This window comes from Hesperophylax consimilis, chromosome 10, assembly GCF_061612785.1.
Source record: "Hesperophylax consimilis isolate HC1 chromosome 10, BYU_Hcon_1.0, whole genome shotgun sequence".
NCBI lineage: Eukaryota > Metazoa > Arthropoda > Insecta > Trichoptera > Limnephilidae > Hesperophylax > Hesperophylax consimilis.
Genome location: NC_142845.1, coordinates 20,245,496 through 20,267,699, shown reverse-complemented (window position 1 = coordinate 20,267,699; position 22,204 = coordinate 20,245,496). Strand labels below are relative to the sequence as shown.

General features: G+C 31.7%; 1 protein-coding gene across 6 annotated transcripts in view; it reads right to left on the bottom strand.

The window, feature by feature from the left end:
• The window catches only part of tn (tripartite motif containing protein thin), a 189,272-nt gene that overhangs the window by 87,026 nt on the left and 80,042 nt on the right, over positions 1-22,204 (bottom strand). For all 6 annotated transcript variants that reach the window (XM_089636706.1, XM_089636713.1, XM_089636707.1 and 3 more), the window contains one exon: positions 4,085-4,164. The gene's annotated coding sequence lies outside the window, so the exon portion shown is untranslated. The remainder of the gene's footprint in view (positions 1-4,084; positions 4,165-22,204) is intronic.

Here is a 22,204-nt window from a genome sequence, read left to right as displayed (position 1 = left end):
TACCCTTTTATTTTTACAACACCAGGACACTGTCTTATCAAAATTCCCCGATTCCAAGACTTCACAGTCACGGAAATAAATATTCTGATCTGGGAGATATATTTCATCTTAAAAATAATCAATATTAATATTGTTTATTTCAATTCTTTTATATATCGAGACACAAATAGACATCTATAATTTCCGCAATATATGTATTTTTATTTTTTATTTTGAATATCTATTTATGTGAGACTTCTTATCATTTTTACTAATGTATCTTATTTTATTATATGCTTTTGTTTTAACATTTAATATTTTTTCTTTTTTCGTTGTATTATGTGTCCTTTATTGTTTTAATTTTGTAGAATTTATAATAACTGTGATACTCAACTATTAAACTTTTTAGTGTGTAAAAGTCCATTAGGGCGTGTAATAAATAAATGAACTTCATAATATATGTGTTTATATACAAGTATACTTATTAGGGTGTATCGATTTTTAACGTTTTTTTTGTTTTCAAATTCCAAGTTGAGAAAAAGTTGCTACTAGGTACCACAACTTACCAGAAAAAGTTTTGGATTTTTAAAAAAATGTTTAGGTCTCCCGCACAAGGCTTAAAGTTTTAATTTTTTTCAAAAATTATAAAAAAAAATTTAAATTAAAAAAAATAAAATCGTAACTTTTGTGTTCTGAACTCATTTTATGCCTTCTGTAAGAAAATTAAAATTAATTCCAGTGGTAAAAACATGGTTCATATATGTACACAAAATTACAAAATTTCATCAAAATTAACAAACTTTAGGGCTTGTGCGGGAGACCTAAAATCCATTTTTTATAAAAAAAATCGTTTTTTACTTATTTTTATGCCCTAATATTACTGTTTTTTAACTTGGAATAAATACAAAAGTTACGATTTTATTTTTTTAAATTTAAAAAAAATTGGATATTTTTTGAAAAAAATTAAAACTTTAGGCCTTGTGCGGGAGACCTAACATTTTTCTAAAAATCCAAAACTTTTTGTGGTAAGTTGTGGTACCTAGTAGCAACTTTTTTACAACTTGGAATTTGAAAACAAAAAAAAGTTAAAAATCGATACACCCTAATACTTATGTATTTGATAGCATTATTTTTATAACAGTCCTGATGATGGTACGGAGGTACCGAAACCGGTAGACAATAAAATATGTCAATAAAGTGATTTAAAACCAATTATTTTCGTTTCATTTATTTAATAATTTTGGATTATCAGTTAGTAAATAGATTTTTTTTTCTTGAAATAATTGCTGTTCCAAATTAGTACCTTAAGATAAGAAAATGTTTACGTATTATATTCCTGGTTGGTACATGTAGGTAAATTGAGTAAAACTTTCATCTCCGTGATATCAAAATGAATTAAGTCTTATTTATGTAAGATACAACCTTCCTCCATTAATATTTATTTATTCAGCGTGTTCGCGAACTTCTTGCTTCGAGCTAAAATAAACCTGCCACGCATACATTAAACACTTATCACAAAATGTGTGCGTCAAATTATTATTAATTCTCTTTGGATTTAAGATGTGCCCTTATTTGGATCGCTGAATGTCATATTAGTTCCATCCCTTAATTATAAATAACGCTCTGTTGGTGTTAAAATGTTTTATTTTTTTCATTTAAACCATAAGGATTTATAATTCCTTTGTGTGATAGAGAGTCTAAAATAGTGAGAAAGAAAACATCGCCAATTTACCTCGTATACTAGGACAATGATAATTACTAGGACAATAATAATTGACCAATATAGGCCAGTGAAAACTGCTGAAGAAATATATTGTACGATTTATACGGATGTGTTTGCAATCAGATGCGTGGCGGGCCGATGCATGGCCCCCAGAATCTTACCAACCTTTCAAACCTTTTTTCCTTCCCAGAACATGGTCTCCTTTATTTTAGTAAGAAGACCCTCCACACAACATCTCTTAAGAGTAAGCTAGAAGTCAAGAAAGAAAAAATTTAATCAAGTGAAACTATCACAGATAATCTTGGCTATAATACTGTATTTTTTAAAATTTGTTTCCTTTACGCGTTTATACATTTCTATTGAAAAAAAATAGTTTCCATTTATATTTTTTATTGAGTAATTTATTTTTTATTTGTATTCTACTCAAACAAAACGATGGGAAAACCTTCAATTTATCTAAAGCATATTTTTTGGTATTCATAATGTACACCAAATCGTTATAAAGATTAATCAAAATAGTGATTTAGCATTAAGCTTCGCCATAAGATGACACTGACCTTAAGGGATTATTAATATTAAAAAAAATAATATTCGTTTTCTTGGGGGAAATCTCTTCAAGAGCGCTTTAAACTTAATTTATTTCTCTATAACTTATCACTTTCATCTAAGAGAGGTATATTATTAATGACTTACAACTAGTGACTTACCACTTAGACTTATGACAAGCGACTGAGATTCACAGGAGACCTTGAAATAAATATTTCATCATGGCCTATGTCATCTTCGGATGTTTTGTTTTGCGGAGTACTCAGACATTACACAACACATTTCTTGGTATTTGGAAATAAGAAACATTAGGGAGGTGGAGTTGTTGAGTTTCCTAAAGGGGCCAGAACTCTTATTAGAGATAACAACGTTTTTCATAAAATAAACATAACGTACGAACATAGATAAATAGTAGCCAAAAACCAAAAGAGCTTCAAAGATTGATGTAAAATATATACAGACTCTCATAAAAGCAATCGAAGAAAATATAACAAAGAAATACCAAGGAATGGCTTTACAGATAAGTTTTTTGAGTATTTTTTTGTAATAACAATTTACAAGGGCATTGTTAGTAAATTTTAAAGACACACTATTATTTTTAATGTTAAACTGATGTTTATAAGACAAGGTTTTATGTATAGAATAATGGATAATAAATAATTAGTCGCCTGAAATATCAATACAAATTGAAAATATCTCCCGAGTAAAAACAAATGCCGCCAACAGGAAATATAATAAGCAGTAATTATTGATTGAGGTACTACATAGTACATATTGGAAATAAGCCGACATAGCTCAGAGGTTTCAGAGCATCTGACCGGACATCAGAAGGCACGGGTTCATTTCCCGTTGGCGGCATTTATTTTTACTCGGGAGATATTTTCAATTTGTATTGATATTTCAGGCGACTAATTATTGCTTATAATTATTTGAAAGTCACACGTTATGATATGAAATAAGTTTTTCATTTACGTAAGCTATCTAAAAATATTTCATAAATCGACAAAGCACATCGTTAAGGTATAGTATGCATACTGCACATCTGTACAACACGACGTGATGATGATATTACTTATGATGCTATACAATTGCTAACAATTATCAGCATCGTGACATACCTCCGCTTCTCCAACCAAACAATGAAACCAGAAGGATTTTTTTAACCAGCTGATTCTCATTCTCTTCACACTGAGCATAGATGTATAAACACCAAACTTCTAGGCGGGTTTAGGTTTGTACGTCCATATTTACATGTACATAAATTATAGTCTAGAGTTAAAATTCTGCTGCAGGAAGGAGAAACTGAGGACGAAGGCTCGCTTTCCTCAAATAAGTACTACACATGATGCGGGTCGGTTTTATACGTGAACTGCTTTGCTAAATGCAGTAAAACCAGATTTGCAGAAATGGGCACATAATGTATTGCATTTTAAATTCCTAAGATCAAAAGTACACTTTACCCATCTGAAAGAGTACTTTTGGAATGATTTTAGTCCCAAACACCGAAACCATAGATAAAATTCATCCAAAAGGATACGAACACCTTGTTACAAATCCTTTACGTAACAGTTGGTTTTAAGGTATAATACATTATGTATCTATTGCATGATGATTCACATAAATGCATTGCTTGCATACTGCATATTTATAAGTGACAATTAAAAAAGGAAACTTGAATTTTTTTAATTCAAACCATTCATTGTCCCTTTTTTCAAAAAAAAAATACATTAAGTGTAGGCATTCTCAGTGACGTTTGGTATATAAATCAAATTAGGAAATGCAAACATGTTATTCCGTGTTTTTAAATGACAGTTAAATGTATATTATTAAACTCACCTTTTAGTTGGGTATTGGCTCAAAATGTCGTCCGAGGCCCCCTGGGGGCTCCTCTGTTCGGCGCTCCAGATCTTGGTATCCTAGAAAATAGAAGAAAAAAACTATGAATACATTGTATAACTGCATGCAAATAATCAACATGTTATTCAATGCACGATGATTAGGTTTGGTGAGGTTCTTCTGACCCCTTTTAAATAGCAAGTGCGCCCCCCGTTCTTTAGTTCAACAACTCAGATGTGGAACGACCCATGTTCACTTCTTTCTCTCCTCATCCTCAAAGACGACATAGTCCATAGGAGTTAAATACTAATAGTTTACATATGATCATCACGTCTAGTTATCACTGTTGTTTATGGTTCCATGATAACTCAACACACTTTTAAAAAGTGATATAAAGTCATTAGAAACGATGAAAAAAACATTTTTTTAACCTAAACCAACTTAACCTAACCTAACCTACATAACCCAGTTAATAAAGTTTTTGTTTCATCACTTTTCATGACTTTATATAACTTTTTAAAGATGAGATGAATTATCATTGTGATGATTTATCCGGTTACCGTTGTTTATTCCGCATTATATTTGTAGAACATTTTAATATTTAGATAACCGCCCACAATTCATTCTCAAAACAAACATATACATAGCTATATCTTCCATGGTGGATTGGTTCAAAGGCTCTTAATCAACAAGTCAGAGGTCGCGTGTTCAAATTCCAGCGTGCGCTAGTAAATTGGTTTTATTTCCTCATTTGATTAAAATAAAGTATATTTGCGGCACATTTCAAGGTGGAAGATACTCTCAGTATCGCCCTGGTGTAGGTACACCATTCAGAATTGAAACGTTGCTTGAAATATCTTTTCCTGTGTTTGGTGACCAGATCTGAATAGCCAGTTATTTCCCCACCTTCCTCATAATAAAACATTTAAATATCTTGGGATCGTAATTGACGACAAACTTCATTGGGATGCACACATCGAAGGAAACTCAAAAAGCTAACAAAACTCATCTATTCCTTCAAAAAATTACGATATATCTTGTCAACTACAGATCTTAAGAGAGTATATTATGCTCTACGCCACTCTCTATTGGAATATGAAATAATAGGATGGGGATCAGTATCATCAAACCATCTTAAACAACTAAGCGACGAATCAATGTATCTCTGAACATTATTATTGATGTATTCCTGAACATCTCAACGTACCTGCCTAAATAATTTGTATATAGGTAGGTACTTTGATATATATTATTTTGTGATATTGTTTATTGTATAATTTTGTGTCTTACATGTATTAAAAATTAAAAATGTTTATACATATTATTTGTAGAACCTACAGACAAGCCGTCATGTGTGACAGCTTTGTGGGACTGCATATACCTGTATCTTTAAAAATTTATAATAAAAAAAAAAATAAAAATAAAAAATAATAAAATAAAAAAATAAAAATAAAAACTAAAGAAAACTGAAAATTGGATCATAAAGACCATATTAAAGCTCCCCGTAAGGACGCCAACTACTGATATTTTTAATATGTTTGATGTTCCAAGTTTAAAAAAAATCTATGCTAAAAATATTCTAGTTTATCACCTAAAAAATAAACCAGGCAAACCCCTCTCACGATCATAAAACCAGAGCCAAGCAAACAGACATACTAAATATTCCTAAATGTAATTCTACCTTTGGACAAAGAAGCTCTGAATTTTTAGCAATAAAATTATATAATAAACTCCCTCTCAACATCAAACAAAGGAAAACGAAAAATAACTACATAAAGGACATCAAATCTTGGCTTAAGGAAATATCGGAAGAAGAACTAGCTATACTAAAAACATCATCTTAGTCGCTGAAAACGTATACTAACATATAAAGTCCCCGTCAGCACAGGATCTCCTAGTGAGGAGGACTTCAATGATCTGTTTTTTTTTTTTTTTTTCATGTGCCATACAAAAATGTACCTAATTATTTAAAAAGGTAACTAAAAAAAAAAAATCATTTGAGTCTCACAACATACCTCAATTGGGGATGACATAGTCCCACTCACGTCCATAGATTCGATGCGTTTTTGGGAGAATCGAAAAATTAAAGCTAATTTTAACTATTAATTTAAAACGAAAATTATTTTAACTATTAAAAGTACGTATAACAATAAAAAAATAAAAAGATATATACAAATAGACAGACACTAGTTCTTCATTCTCAGCAGAAGTGTATAATTTGAATCGCTAGATTCATCACGTTAGTTAGAGAATGATTCAAGCGAACCAAGGACTAATTGATTTTCACGGAAATAAGTTGAAGGTGAACTTTGTACAACCTTACCTCTGGTTTTGAAATACAAAATATATTTAATGCCACTCTCTTAAACTCTAATAAACTTTATTAATATATTTTAAATTAAATAATTTTCTCAGTTAGATACTCAGTTAGAAATTATAAAACCTATAACGACATTATTAAGTTATGAAATAGAGACCACAAATTTATTCTATGAACGGTGATTATTAAATTCAACTTCTTGGCATTTTATGGCGTTAATCAGATTTCATAAAACATTTGCAATTATGTAGTCGCCGGCTGTTAATTCATAATTTAATACTCTTTTTTTTAAAAATCAATTGTAAAAATATCATGCGAAGAAAAAAACATTAGTTTATCACTTCAGTCTCCGTGGTCGAAGGGTACGGCTCTCGCTAGAAAGCCTGAGGTCGAGGGTTCATATCCCGGCGTGTGCAAGTAGATTTTGTTTGATAAATTTGTTTTCTTTCTCAATTAAAATAATATAAAGTATATTTGCGGCACGTTCCAGAATGGAAGATTCTCTCAGTATTGCCCTGGTGGAAGACGACCATTCAGAATTGATACGGTGCTTGAAATGGATTTAGCTGTAATCAATGACCAGTTCTGAATAGGCAGGTATTCCCTCAACTTCCTCTTTACTATCTCCTTCACCTCTCAGCCTCACAACATACTCCAAATGGAGATGCCATAGTCTCAGTGGCTCCGTGCGATTTTTTTTTTACATTAGCTTCACTCAGGAGGGCCTGAGGACTATGTCATCTTAAGGGATGCTGTGTGGAGAATTTTATTACGATAAGAAGGAGAAGGAGGTTTGGCGAAGGAAAAAGGTGTAATGGGTGGGCAGGAATCTGGGACAGACGTATGAATTCATTTCTCCCACTGCGAAGCAAGAGAAAAGACTGGTTGGAGACAGACCTTTCGGAGAGGTCAAAAGGTCTCCCTTATCGGTTTCACTGGTTAGTAAAAGCCGGAACTCTTCTGCATAATTAACCATAAAAAAAAACAATTAAATAGATCAATCTCATGGAATAAAAGTTTAAGCATTTAGAAAAATATATTTTATTTTAATGGGTTAAGCAGTGTATCAAAAAGCTTGTTAACTTCGTTTCTGCATTAATTTATTTTTATAGTCATAATAGCTGTAGTTCCCGGCATTGCCTGCTATCACGCTGAGGTTGTTTTAAATCAGATTTAAACAGTGACCTTCCTTTTATTTTGAAAGTCATGTGTACAAATTTCATCAATCTCGGAATAAAACTGTAGTTGTGTCTAAAAATCAAATTCACGGCGTCCGCCACAGATACTAATAATAAATTACAATATATTGCCGATAATTGGTACCACAAGGGGGCATAAACTTCGCGCGTTGGAACAGTGATGTGGTTTGGTTTTGGTGGGAGGGATTCATTACTTCACCACGTCGCACAGAAGACCTCAAAGAACAGGCAAGCTCGACAAAAGTCACACATTATATTAAAAGAATCGATTTTTGGAACACGTTAAGGGATGGTTGGATCAAGTATTATGTAATTAGTCACAACCCAGAAGGAAGGCGAGATAAGAAGAAAGATATTTCAATTTCCTACTTTCGTCCTTCAATTGACAACATCTGTGTGCAGTGGTATGGATTAACATTTTGGGTAAACGTTTAACGTTCCAATTTTTTTTCAAACAAACTTTTGATTCAACTTAATTACAACTTTGAGCGACTTTTTGCATTTACGATTATTGAAAATATTGATATTTAATAAATATTCATTTTTTCTTCATAAAAATAAAAAATGCGTTAATTAACTATAGTAATATGTACAATGTATTTATGTCACTCTGTTTTTTTTAAATTTATTTACATAATTTGAGAGTGATTCTGATTAGAGCTTTGTTTGAAATTTTTGCAAACCGTTAATTATTTTTACATTTTCGTACCTTATATCAAATTAGTGGGATCCTGCGTTTATAGCACCTGGCAAGTTATTAATGTATTTTAGGTTTGGCAGTACCTACCTAGTGAATCTCACTTCGATTGGCTGTCACAATAATATGTCATATATGAAGGATTTTACGCGTGTATACGAAACATATAAAATATTTTCAATAATCGTAAATTCGAAAACTCGTGCAGTATTGTCATTAAGTTGAATCAAAAGTTTGTTTTATTCAAATGAGCGTTAAAAACGCTAATTGTAGGTAGAAGTTTATCAAATTTTATCATTAATATTTTGGAGGATTGGTTATCATATCCAGTTTAAATGGATTTATGGCTAAATGATTCTGCGGTTCTCCAAATCCGCAGAATCCGAGGTTGAGTTATTATTTTTAGTGTGAAATAACGAGAATTTGGATAATTCTAATTTAGTTTTTTATTTTCAAAAAACTCACTTATAATAATTTTACAAACAAATAAATCACGTACGCTAGAGGAGGTTTAGGGTCAACCCGACGGCAAGGACTGCTGAAGACAGAATGATATTATTTACCGCGCGAGGTATCGGGCGCAGGTTTACATTTACATATATGATACCAGCCTCACAAGAATGTGGCTAAAAAAAATATTGTTGTATTTTTCGGGAGATGCAAACTCCCTATAATTTAACCCAAAATATGATTACCACGGGTGTGCACCTGCTTTTTAAGGATAATCTTGCCACTAAAATTGTATTAGTAAATTAAATATACAATTTTATAAGAGAACGTGTTAGTTATATTGTAAATATTTAAAAAAAAATTGAATAAATTTGCTTTACTATATTTATCCCACTCGATTCTAGCTGAATTTTTTGATCATATGAAAAAATATCTTATTGTTAACTGTGATTCATACACGGCGACTTGCACCAGAATGCACCCCAGTAAAACTTTTTTCATTTTTCAGAAACGAGTTTTGTAAAAGTTTTTTTTTTAACTATTTGAAATGTTCTAATTCCCTCTGTTTCACATTGAAAGTACTTCCAAATAATGTGCAAATGTTAATTGTGGATTTTTATTATCAGTATTCGTATTTTAAAGTACAATTTATATCTGAGATCAATAATAATACACTTTTCTTGAATATTTCAGTGGCATATCGTTACAAATGAAGTAAAGTAGTGCGTTTGCATGTTAATACTCATATAGTGTCAGTTCTAAATGAAAAATGTACAGTTTGAAATTATTTCAAATACCTACAAAAATGTACTCCTAAAATGTATTCTACATGAGCTGAAATTTCAGTGCCTTCAAAAATCACAAATAACGCTTTATATAATTAAAATAACTAGCGAAAATGTTTTAGCTATGACATTTCATAAATGACCATTTAAAGTGATATGACAATAACACAATTATGTCAAGCGGGCTTGTTCTAGACGGTCCACTGTGCGCCGCGTCGGGGAAAATATAGAAATACATAAACACATGGTTTGCATGAAGTATAGTGTCGGTAAATAAAACTCCTGTAGGTATCTGGATACCTTTTGAGTTTTCTGTGATCCCGGAGTAGAATCTTCGCTACGGAGAATAAACATGGGCAAAAAAGTGTGAGATGATGTATGAACGTGGATAGAGCAGGAAATATAAGGGTTGGGTATTATGTCAATTTAACATCTCTCGGCTTACCTAAACGTTTTTTTATTTTTAATATAAGTGTTTTAAATGATTCTGTCAAAGTTGTGGAAGTCGTTTTGGAATCACGAATATTCTAATAGTAAAATATTATTTACTTTTTCGGAGATGTCGAAAAATTATAATTAAATGACACAAAATTATCCGTTAATGGATAATTAAACAATAATCCCCTTAATTATAAACTTATTTTAAATTTTACACAACTGGTAAAAAACCATCTACCTTACATTAATGATTGTTTAACAGTTGTTTAAAGGTTGTTTAAAATTTAAAACACGTATATTAGTAATGTCCCGTAAGGATAAAATGTTCTAAAATTGTGTGAATTTCGCTTGATTCTTTTAATGTTAATTATGGTAAGTCTTTTTCTTCATTTTCAAATATGTGTTATAAAAGTGTAACAAACTGCTAGCTTGTTATTTTCTTTCAAATTAAAAAAAATAAATCACAGAAAATTTAAAAAAAAATACTTTCCAGCTGAAATCAAACTCCGATGATGTGCGCAGTAGCCATAAAGAACCTTGATGGTATGGAGCTCAGAGTAGCATGAGATCCCAATAGTATTACGTACCGACTACAAATTTGAAATGTCAGTAGTGCGATTTTTTAATGTTAAAAAATTCATCCCAAAGGATAATGCGTCAATCAACAATCAAGCTGATTTAATTTTATGATTAAGCGGATTCAATTTCAATTTCAGAGGGTTTATCGAAAGAGTGATTTTTTTTATATAAGAATAACGCTTCGGGACGACAACATAAGAAGAAAAAAATGCTTTAGATTCTTAAATAATATGGTTCTATCTGAATTCACCAATCATTTAATAGAAACTAATCATTCTTTTGATAAATATTCTGGAACTAAAATATTGCATAAAAACGAAATTAGGTTAAATAATTAAAAAGCATTAAAAATTTAGAGAATCGTCAATAATAACTACAACATAATTAAAAATCAAATAAAAATAACTGATAGTCCCATATTTTATCTGTTCCGTTAACCTCCGCTGAAACTTTCATCCAATCCCCTTACCTACCGGTAATATATTTTTTTGTCTCCTTCTTTTCTATTTATATCACTTTCTGTCACCAATAAGATGTCTTCTTCACTATTTGTCTCTTTCTCTCATTGTATTATTTATGTGACTGTATGTAATAATTAGTTAACATAATAGCCCCGATAAAGCTTGAGATAAGCGAAACCTGGTTATTAATTCAATAAAAAAGTGGTGTATTACACAGTGTGTATTTTTTTAATAAAAAGAATAGTTGTTTATTCTCCGATTTTAATCATAGAATAAAGAATAATTCAAAAAGCGCCACGTGGGCGTGTTTCGTGATCCAAATATAATACCTATTTGGGCCTATATATCCAAACAAAACTGTGTTTCACCATGGAAACGAAATTAAAATTAAATGGCGAAAAACAGCTTCAGGCAAGTGTAAGAGAGACAGACAGCGTGCTAATGGTCTAGAACTAAAATGCACTAAGTCAGGGTTACAATTACTTATTTCCGTTCAAATTTGTACGGAAGACACTTATAGTGTTCTTCTTTATTCTATAATAAAACGATGTGCGGTTTTCACAAAAAACTTAAATTATTAAAAGACAGGGGAAAATATTCTCAAAATCGTCTTACTAGGAGAATTGCCATCCAGAAACGCAACCTTGATAGTTGAGAACGTGAAAAATATAATTATAGGATGAGGTCTGGACTTGAACTGGACTTGGACTGGATTTGCCTACCTATACCGAGGCACCCAAATCCCTAATATATGGACAGCTGCCTAATTGACAATTTGAGGTATTTTTAATAATTTAATCACAAATCTTAGTTTAGCATCCATGTATTTTCAACGATCCTTAGTTGATGAATTCTATTCCGTGAAGCGTGAAGCAGAGTGTAAAAAAGTGAAAAAGGGTAGTTTTTAGGGGTGTGCTCTCCTCGTATTGGCTCTCAGTAAAGGAATTTCATTATCTGTGGTTTATTTTCCAACCAACCTCGCTGCTGGATTTTGTAAGACAAATAACATTTTTTGGGAGTGTTTTTTAGACAATTTAAAAGACATTGAATCGTGTTTTGAAAGCAAATTATTTAGCAAATATTGTTTATTTGTTGTCTTGCTTGATTTGATAAACAAAAGAATTTTGAGAGACATTGGTTTGTTTTGTAAAATAAATATAAGTGAAATGTTTAGCTTAATTAAATTAATGTGTAGTTTTGGAGAGCAGAATATTTATTCATATCAAGTCAGTGCGTTACTTAGTTCCTTACTTCTAAGTATTGACACTTGTGGCGGTTTAATTGAGTATTTATTTATATTAGAGTATAGAGTAACCTTAGTTTTAAAGGACGCAATTTCAAAATGTTGGTAAATTAGAAAAAAGCTGGTCTAGACGCAATATATACATCCAATAGAGTTCGATCAGGGAAATATTGCTCATTTAGAGTTCATTGATATTAATAGTATGAAAAAATCCCATAATTTGAATTTCGTGATAAATAATAAAGAATAATCTGAAAAAGAACTGACTTGTATTTTTAAAACATCGTCCGAAGTAACTGAATAAAGCCCATCCTAAGTATAAAGTTGAACAATACAAGTCGATGATTATCCTCTATCTAAAACCTAATACTATTCAGCAAAGGATCTCTTGGTGAGAAGGACAAAAAGTATCTACATCTCATTTGTGTCACTTACATCTTCCTAAAATGTCAAAATATAATAATAAAAAACTAAGTTACCATTTATTTTTAAAACGAACGTGATACTTTAAAAACTTAACCTCACAAAAATATTATTTCTCAATCTGTGACGACTCTGATACCTATATGTATTTAATTTAATCAACAGAAATTTATTTAAGCTACCTCATTATTATTTGAAGAAATTGTTTAAAATATCAGCCTTATCAAAGGGATATAACCATTCAAAAGTTAGTATTTAATGCTTGTCATATAAAAGTCAGTCAGCAGATGGCAGCACGTGAAAGATTGCGACAAATAATTAACAAAAAGTTAGTTTTTCCTCGAAGTCGTCCTGCAATGTAAAAGTTGCTTAGTTTATCGAGCAACCAAGAGAACAGTTTTGCAGTGGCAAACTTCTTACGGTTCAAGGAACATAGCTCGGCGATTACAGACTTTTTCAAAGGGAATTCTCGTTTCATTCGCGCTTTGAGCTCAGTGAAAGAAAAAGTAAATACGGCACAATTTTCTCTGTGGATTATTTTGGTTTTGTGAAAAAACGTAATGAGTTTAGGAATGAAAGATAACTTATGCGTACATCATTCTTATTAACAGTCCAATTTTAACATGTAGCATTGCAGTGTATTTTAATATATCATTTAGATTCATTATACAACAATTAATTCAAGCAAACGTTTCTCGTATTAAGCTTAAAATTTCGTACAATCATTAGTAAAGTTGGAATAAAATTCACTTCTAGATAAACGGCCTGCAAGCAAACTTTTTCAAACTGAAATTTTTGGTCTTGAACAACGCAAAACCTTTTTTCAGTCTTTTTCAACAGAAATATTTTATATAAATATGAAATCAGTGGTATTGGAAGCTGATGTATAAAATATGTATCTAAATGCCCTTCCAATACTCACCACATAATTTATCTTCACCCTCAACTTTTTCACTTCCTTTTCATACCCCGCTCCCAATTAAAACATTCATCACATGTATAAAAACATGTTTCATATTTATGCCAATCCCTTAAAAAATTGTAAAAATGTTGTTTTTAAGAAATTCCAATGTATCGATAAGCTATTCTTTATGCAGTTTCTAAAGTGTTTAAAAATTATACTGCATAAACAATCCTTATTCATCTTCCTCTCATTCCCTTAATTTAAAACACATACCATGTGGAATGACGTCTTCGTAAAATAAGGCACGAGAGTAACTTTAGTGAGATTCAATCCTCATTGAAGCCGTCTTCACAAAGCCTTAACCTTGTGTCTGGGCTTAAGTGCGTAGTGTGTATGTACGGCTACAGTGCGTAGTGTGAACTGAGGTTTGTATGGCTGTAGCGCGTAGTGTGTAGTAAGGTATGTTTGGCTGTAGTGCGTAGTGTGTAGTGAGGTATGTTTGGCTGTAGTGCGTAGTGTGTAGCGAGGAATGTATGGCTGTAGTCCGTAATGAGGTATATTTGTACTGTATCAAATCCCGTAGCTTAAAGATGGCAGGCAGGAGCGGACTTCGTTTTATTCAGATCTACTGTTAATTCATATTTTTTATTATGGCACTACCGAAATCAAGCTTAACTCAGAATACCAGTTTTAGTAGTTTCGTATAATGTGTTAAATTTTTATATCAAATTTCGTACAATATAACTTCTTTGACTCAAAAAAGTGAATGCTAATTTGGTATTATTTTGGTAGACAATGATCACTGACTCATCCAGTCGCTGGTAAAATACAACGAATCTCCGCTAATAATAACAGCGTAATACACCATTCTAGAACAAGTCACTATAATATTGCCTACCTGCCGATCTACGGGATAAAGCAACTATCTAACTTTTAAACTTTATTATTTGCTCAATCTTTTTAAGAGTGTAATAAATCAGTTACCAATATTATATTTACATCAGATTCAGATACCATAATACGGAAGGAAAAACTTATTTTTATGTGACAAAAAATAAATTTTTAAAGCTGTGTAAACTTTTAATCTCAGTTGTTTCAATATAATGATTAATGTGAAAATAAATGCCGTCGACGGGAATTGAACCCACAGCCTTCTGATGGCCCTTTAGCTGCTCTACCATTGTGCCACGTCGGCTTATTCTATCATAACCTACCTCAAAAAAATAAGATACCCTTAATAAATTTCAGTACTTAAATCATTTCCGATCAAAACGGGAGATACAAAATTATTTTAGCTCTGGTCATCGTTTTTGAGTTTTTTCCGGGCCTGTACTGTCTACAACAAAAGCGAATAGGTCGCGGCAGCAATATTTGTGATTGGATCTATTTAAAATCGTCAGAACGTGCGTTTCTCCTTTTCCGGTTTCCAAATCTAAATTTAGTTTCACCAATAAATCTAGAATTCGCCTCAATGAACCGAATAAGGTTTTCTACTCTGGTTCACGTGCTTTTCGCCGGCAAAATAATTACATGAAACTTTTCACATAAATAATATTACTGAGAAAAAGTTGCAGTTCGCTTCTTTTGTATCTAAGTTGAAACAAGCGAATAAGTATTTGCTTATGAACATAAATTAATATTTATGTAAAAGACGAACATTTAAGACGAGCGCTTATTTAATTATAGTAAAAATGTTCAAGAGGGAACGTGTAAACAATACAGAGGAACCCGTATGTAATTGAATTATTGTTTACAGTACTTTCGCTTCAAAATCAAAAGAACAAGACAGTTCACAATTTATTTTATGTGATGCCCACACTAAGTCCTAACTGCTTACTAACAGCGGTACTATGGCATTCCCATTTTGGATATATGATATGAAAGGAATGGGAAGGCTATCTAGCTGTCACCAAGTAATATCTACCCCTCAAAAATAAAATCACCAAAGTGTGAAATTTTTTGTATTTTTTATTTTAGCATCTTAAATGTGTAAATATAAATTAACCTGTTTATTAAACTGAAGCGAAAGAGTCAAGTTAGTTTTATATTACGACTGGTTTTTTTAAATTCGATGCAGCAATTTTCCTCATATTTTGAACGTAAAATATATTAAATTTTTTTATAATGAAATATAAAAAATCTCCTGCGGTAGGAAAAGGGAGTGGAGGTAGTTTTTTTAAATCTCACGTAGACAGCGACCTTTATCTTTTTTAAGACTGAAGTGTTGGAAATTTTTGAATAAAACCGCAAAATCGAATAAAAATAACATTTGTCTCCCCCCCCCTCCCGCCACAGACACTCTATTTTTTATAAACCGATTGGTTTTCCTTTTATGAATTGAGGTGATTTTGTAAAGTGAAGTGATGAAAGTGATTGTTTTGTGAAGTGAAAGATTCACTTCTTACCAAAATATATTTAAAAGCATTTAAGAGGTTCCTGATTATATGAAAAAAACAATTTATTCCAGTCAAAAATGTTCAACGAGCCAGTGAAGTAATGCTGGAAATGAAAAACAAAGGAAAAAAGTGCATTTTGTAAGTCGAGGCAACTTCAAATTCATGAGCATTCCAAGTTGGATGCAAGAAAGTTTTATTATTTACAAGAAAAGTTTTAATGACATCGGATCGATACTTTGAGAATACGCTGAAGTTTTTCAGTTCTTTGGAAGAGATAAAAAGTCATAAAAATGAGAAAATCGCTGCAGCGAATGGTTTAACATAAAACATCTTATCGTTGGATAATGAACCTTTGAAATAGATTTTATTTGGAGGATTTACTGATGAAACAACTGTCAAAATGTATATATACATTTATTTATATTTTTTAATATATATTTTTTTTCATTTAAAAAATCTGTAAAATTGATTATGATAAACAAGGTTTGGAGTTGTGATATCAATGTAATGTAACTAATTGTCAATAGATGTCTCTATTTTTACTTTGATTTATCAATACAGCGATGGTAGTAGTAACTTCCTAGGAATCATGCAAACCATTTCCTATTTTTTCAGCAAAAAATTAAATTTTCTCTCCTCTAATTTCAAAATATTTTTAACGAACGACAGTTTGAGGCCAAGGTATCCTTCTGGATTATTATTATATTTTATATGATTGGAATTATAAAAGTCAATGACTCGTTATTATAAGAGTATACTGTATTTTACAATTATTTTTGAATAATTGATTGTGAAACAGCACACATATATTAATTTCAATGTACTTGCTCACGAGTTTTTAACACAATTTATTCTAACTGACATTAAAATATAATACATTACAAATTAAGTTGAACATTTTACGATAGTGTAACTACAATGAAACAAGACAAGTATTTACTGTATCTAATAATATTTATTTTAAGTACTTACATGTAACATTTCTGCATTATTACGTCTGTATTATGTATTATTAGACTTTAATCATGTCTGTAAAAGCCCTACAGCTTTCAATAAGTAAATCAATATCATAGCGCCATTGGAACTTGGCAAGTGCGCCCCTTCTATTACCCCCTTTCCTCTCTGGTCCACATGTTCCGCTGCAATTTGGATTCGATTTCCATTCGTTACTTCTCAACGACGTATAAAACTGTTATAGCCCCAAATTAGGCCAAACCGTTGACATAGAACGCTGTCAGAAAAGTGGGAATGATATTCATCGAATCCATTATTTAATAGCAATTTCCAGTGAAATGCATTTTCGGTCGCAATGAATAAAATGGAATGCCTTCAAGCGAACAAAATTTTACATTTTTTTTTAATAAATTGAATATTCGAATTGGCTATTCACAAAGGACCTTTGTTGAAAATTCCGAAAAAAAGTTAAAAAAAATACTTTCAGAAAGCGAGAACGGTTTTCTCTCACGGTCTTTCACATACATTTTAAAGACATTATTACAAAACCCAGAGAAACGTAAAGCTATGCTTACCTCACCTACGTTACTAGTTAAAGTTATAACACAGAATAAAGTTATACATGATGATCCAACATCATTTTAAAATTTATTTTTATTTTACAAATGAAACTTAATGTGTAATAAGAAATTACGAGTGTAATGCTAATTAAACTGGTGACTCGCTTACAGATGTGACGGTTATGGATTTATCTACAGACACATTTAAGAGGGAAATCATTCTAGTGTTTGAAGTGCAATTTTAAAATTCTAGTTGCAAACTATATGATGCAAAAATTGTAGGAAACCATTTGTTTTCGTATTCAGGGTGTAGTTTTAATTGTAGGTGGGGAACTGCACAAAGATTCACTGTTAAATTTAAACCAGTTTTCTATTCAGAATGAAAAGATAAAATTACAGTTGTGGATCAATCTGCAGGCGAATTTCATAGGAAACCACTCTCGTGTTTTAAGTGCAGTAACAAAATTATATTTGTTCATATGAAGTAGATACTAAAAAGCATCTCAATCGCCTGAATAGTAACGGCTTCTCCGAATTCGCAAACCATCTTATTGAGACAGATCAAAAGAATAGAATAGGGATCATTCTGAATACTTTGGAGGTACCAGAGTTAGGGAAATCCAAAAACATTAAAGGCCAAGTCATTAGCAATCAAATCAACCTAAATATAAGTACAATATTTAGGTTGTTCCATATTGACAAAAACTGCTTTTTTTCCAATCCCTTGCCTACTCTTCAACCTCTTCCAGTGGAACTCCAATTTCTTGCCACCCATATAAGTTTAAAATATTGATAACACATGTAACTAGTAGATTTAAATTTTGAAATTCAATACAGTATCATATAGCCCTGACGAAGAAGCTACAGTTACGGCAAAACTCGGTCTGCATTAAGTATATAAGAAATAAAAGTAGTATTTACTAAGTTATTTATTTATTGTAAAACAAAAAAGAATCTAGATGCGAGAGTATGTGCTGCACAAATCGGAGTAAACCATTTACACGTGCTGGTGTAGTTTTGATCAAAGCTAGAGACGCGCACAAAGATTTAATGTTGAGTTAAAAGCTGTTTTGTATTCCTAATGCTGTGTTAAAATTTTGGCTGTGGATTCATCTGCTGACGCATTTCAAAGGACACCGTTAGAATGTTCTGAGTTGAGTTTAAATTCTAGTTTCACACCATATGCTTCAAAATTACGAGGAAAACCATTTGCTTGTTCCGCGTGTTACGATTATTTAAGCTTGTGGACTCTTTAGACCAGCTATCTGTAGATGCCACTCTAGGGAAACCATTCTCGTGTTCGGAGTGCAGTTATACATTTCTAGTAGTAGACTCATTTAGAACATTACATTTGGCAACGCATTTTTCCAAGAAAATCGTGACTTGGTAAAATGAGTGAGATAATAATATATCGAAGACTTAAACCCCCCCCCCCTCCCCCGCAACAAAAAACTAAGTGCGGGTGATACTACAAATATCCAAATGCCCCCCGACGGCGAAAAGGTTCTCCACCCGTACTCTAAAGCATTTAATTACTCATTTTTTTTTAAATTTTGTTGAAATAAGTTTTTTTTATAACTGAGAATAAATCAAACGGGACTTGCGGCTTAAACCATCACGATATTAAGTCTTTTATAACTTTAAAAAAATATCGTTTTTTTTAATTAATTAGATGTAAATAAATTTCTAAACATATGTATATTTATGAATGTGTAAAATAAAAAGACAGAGAGATCGACAATATTCAAAAGGGAAATAATGTTTTCGAGTGTGTTTGATACAATGAATTTCGAGATCTAGCCGAAATAATGGTTTTTGCAAATATATTTACCACCATCGTGTGTAAGAACCTAAGACATATGCAATATTTTATAATATGTATTGTAGACATGTAGCTAGAGTACCTTCTAGGATTAGAAAATGACAAAGGTCAATTTCGGCGCTATCTAAAATCATCAGCGCTGAATTTCGGAACGATAAATTAAGAAGTGTCTAAATTTATTGCGAATAGATTGGGATTAAATTGTTCGAAATATGTATTCGGGCGATAAATTCCCCCAACTTTCTGATTGTTTCAATCTCTATAAATATTTGCCTTTTCATTAAGTAATCCCTCGTTTGTCCCGATTTGGAATTCTATGGTTTTTAGTGATCACGATTTCTGAATGAATAAAACTTATTTTTAAATGGAAAAAAAAACTTTGATTACATGCTTATTGCTATGGACGAGTACGTACAGAATTATTGTGGCCATAATAAGGCCAAATGATCGAGGATCACTCATATTTTATACAAAAAGAGAACTAGTAGCAAAACTGATCAGAACTCAAGGAATCTTAACATTAACCTGGTTATTGAAAAGATGCTTTTTCTTAAATTTTCTATATCATGTGGAATGACATTTTATGTAGTTTTCCCACCTCACTACATACTAATATACAATAGGTTCAATATCAACATAATTAGTGCGCATTTCTACGAAAGTTGACAATTAAAATTACTTTCCAAATTTCAAAAAAGAATAAGTTTATACAAATTTTGCATAAAAAGAGTATTTATCGTTAGTCACAACTTAGCATTCGCGCTTCGCGTTTCCGCGAAAATTCCCAGGAAATTACCTCCAGCAAAAGGCTCGCTGGCAAAGTTGTGTTCTATATCGCCATATTCATAAATTAAATGTGTTTACCGGCCAAGAGTTACCGGCCCTGTAAAAGCTGGCGTATACTCATCGATAACAGAAAAAGCTCCCAGATAATCTACATTGATAATGGCCGAAGCTCGCCAATGTTTGCCGATAAATAACGATAAACTGCACGGAATATTAAAAGCTTCGCAACACTGTTTTATTCTGATGTGTTTGATGTATTATTTATTTATTATGGTTTTTATTTGCTGGTATTTACGACCTCTATCAAAATTGGCAAACAGCGTTAATGTATCCGGTGGCAGTTTTTTTAAGTGGTTACGGCAGGTAAAATTTAACCTAATTGTGTAATTTTTGTAATCTTAGTTTTGAGTAAACACAAGGAAGCCTTTTTAAACCAAAGGGCAATTTAGAAATGTAAATAAATTTAGTAAAAACTCTAAAGTTATATAACGTAAGTTCGTATTGTGGGCTTATCTGTGTGCCAATAAATAGGCTCAATCTTTATATTTGTTCATTGAACAGATAATCAATTATCTTGGGCATATGAGTTGAAATATCGTTTGTAAACTGGAGACATTAGTATTTCTTCAAATAGATATAGATCACATTTCTTGAAATTGTCCGTAAAGTTTTTAAAAACTTGGGTATTTAAAGCCTTCTTTATTAAAAAAAAATCATTACATTTATATTATTCTTTAACGGACAATTAGACCATTTAGATTTCCATTATCACGTCAATGGTTTGGATGATCTACCTCTTGATATCTCTGTAGAGACGGGAGACGGTCAAATATCCTCCATAAACGACTGTTGCATAATATGTAATTAACATTATTACACCTCTTTTTGGCTTTAATTTTGTTTTATTGTGAATTATGGAATGTGTTACAGACTACCTGGCCTTCTAGAATAAATTATGATTATTATCATTATTGTAACACATTATTATTAAAAAGTAATCGGTGTGTAATATACACAAATCCATAAATATTTTTTTTTTAAAGAAATCGAAAAAATCCAGCAGTAGGTAATAAAACATTATTATAAATGTTATTTTTACATGAATTGTTTCTGATTCTGAAAACCATTTTGTCATATTACCAATACCAATTTTGTTATTGTTTATAGTCATTTGGTAATTATGTATTTAGCTTGTTTTGAAATATGGTCTTTCTCACAAAATATTATTATTATTTATTCATGGAAAGGACTATTAATTCTCGGAAGAGATGAGTTTTGAGTTTCATTCTCATTATTATATTCGTCTTAGTTATATGTAAATGTATGTATCTCGTATCTCTGAACTGAGTATCAAAACTGCGCTTTGATAACTTCAACCATCTGGTAAGTTTTGACTGAAAAATAACTAATATTAATTATTCTGTTTATTTGTTGTTTTCGGAAATGCATAGGGCAGATAAGGAGCTATTTTGTTAATTATTTTTAATATCATTCGGCGAAGCTTAATCTGTAATATTAAGGGAATTTGAGCATGACAAGTAGATCGGAACGATGTACGAGTATATATTTATTCTTATATATATAGACGGTTATCTCGAGAGTATTTCCTCCTGGAGTAAAAATAATCTCGTCGAATTTAATGTTTCAAAGACCCAATCCTGTCTGATTACGTCTAAAAGGGATATAAATGATAATCTAGTCTCCTTCAACGGAAGCAATCTTCCGAACAGGCCTTCCATTGATATGCTTGGTGTAACTATAAGTGACCAGCTCAGGTATGGGGGCTCCATCGAAGCCAGAGTAAAGCTGGCCTCTCAGAAGCTGGGCGTACTGTACAGGGCCCGCAGATACTTTAATAGTACACAACTGCTGACACTGCACAAATCGCAAGTGCGCCCTACTGTCGAATTTGGCAGCCATCTCTGGTCCGGAGCCCCTAAATACCTGAAAAAAACCCTTGACTCTGTGCAAAAACGGGCGGTTTTATTTGATAGATTCCCCAATCTTAACAGACGGACTGCAATCTTTAGAGCACAGGCGTCAGGTAGGTATGCTGTCTTTGTTCTATCGGTATTACAATGGAAGATGCTCTGAGGAACTAGC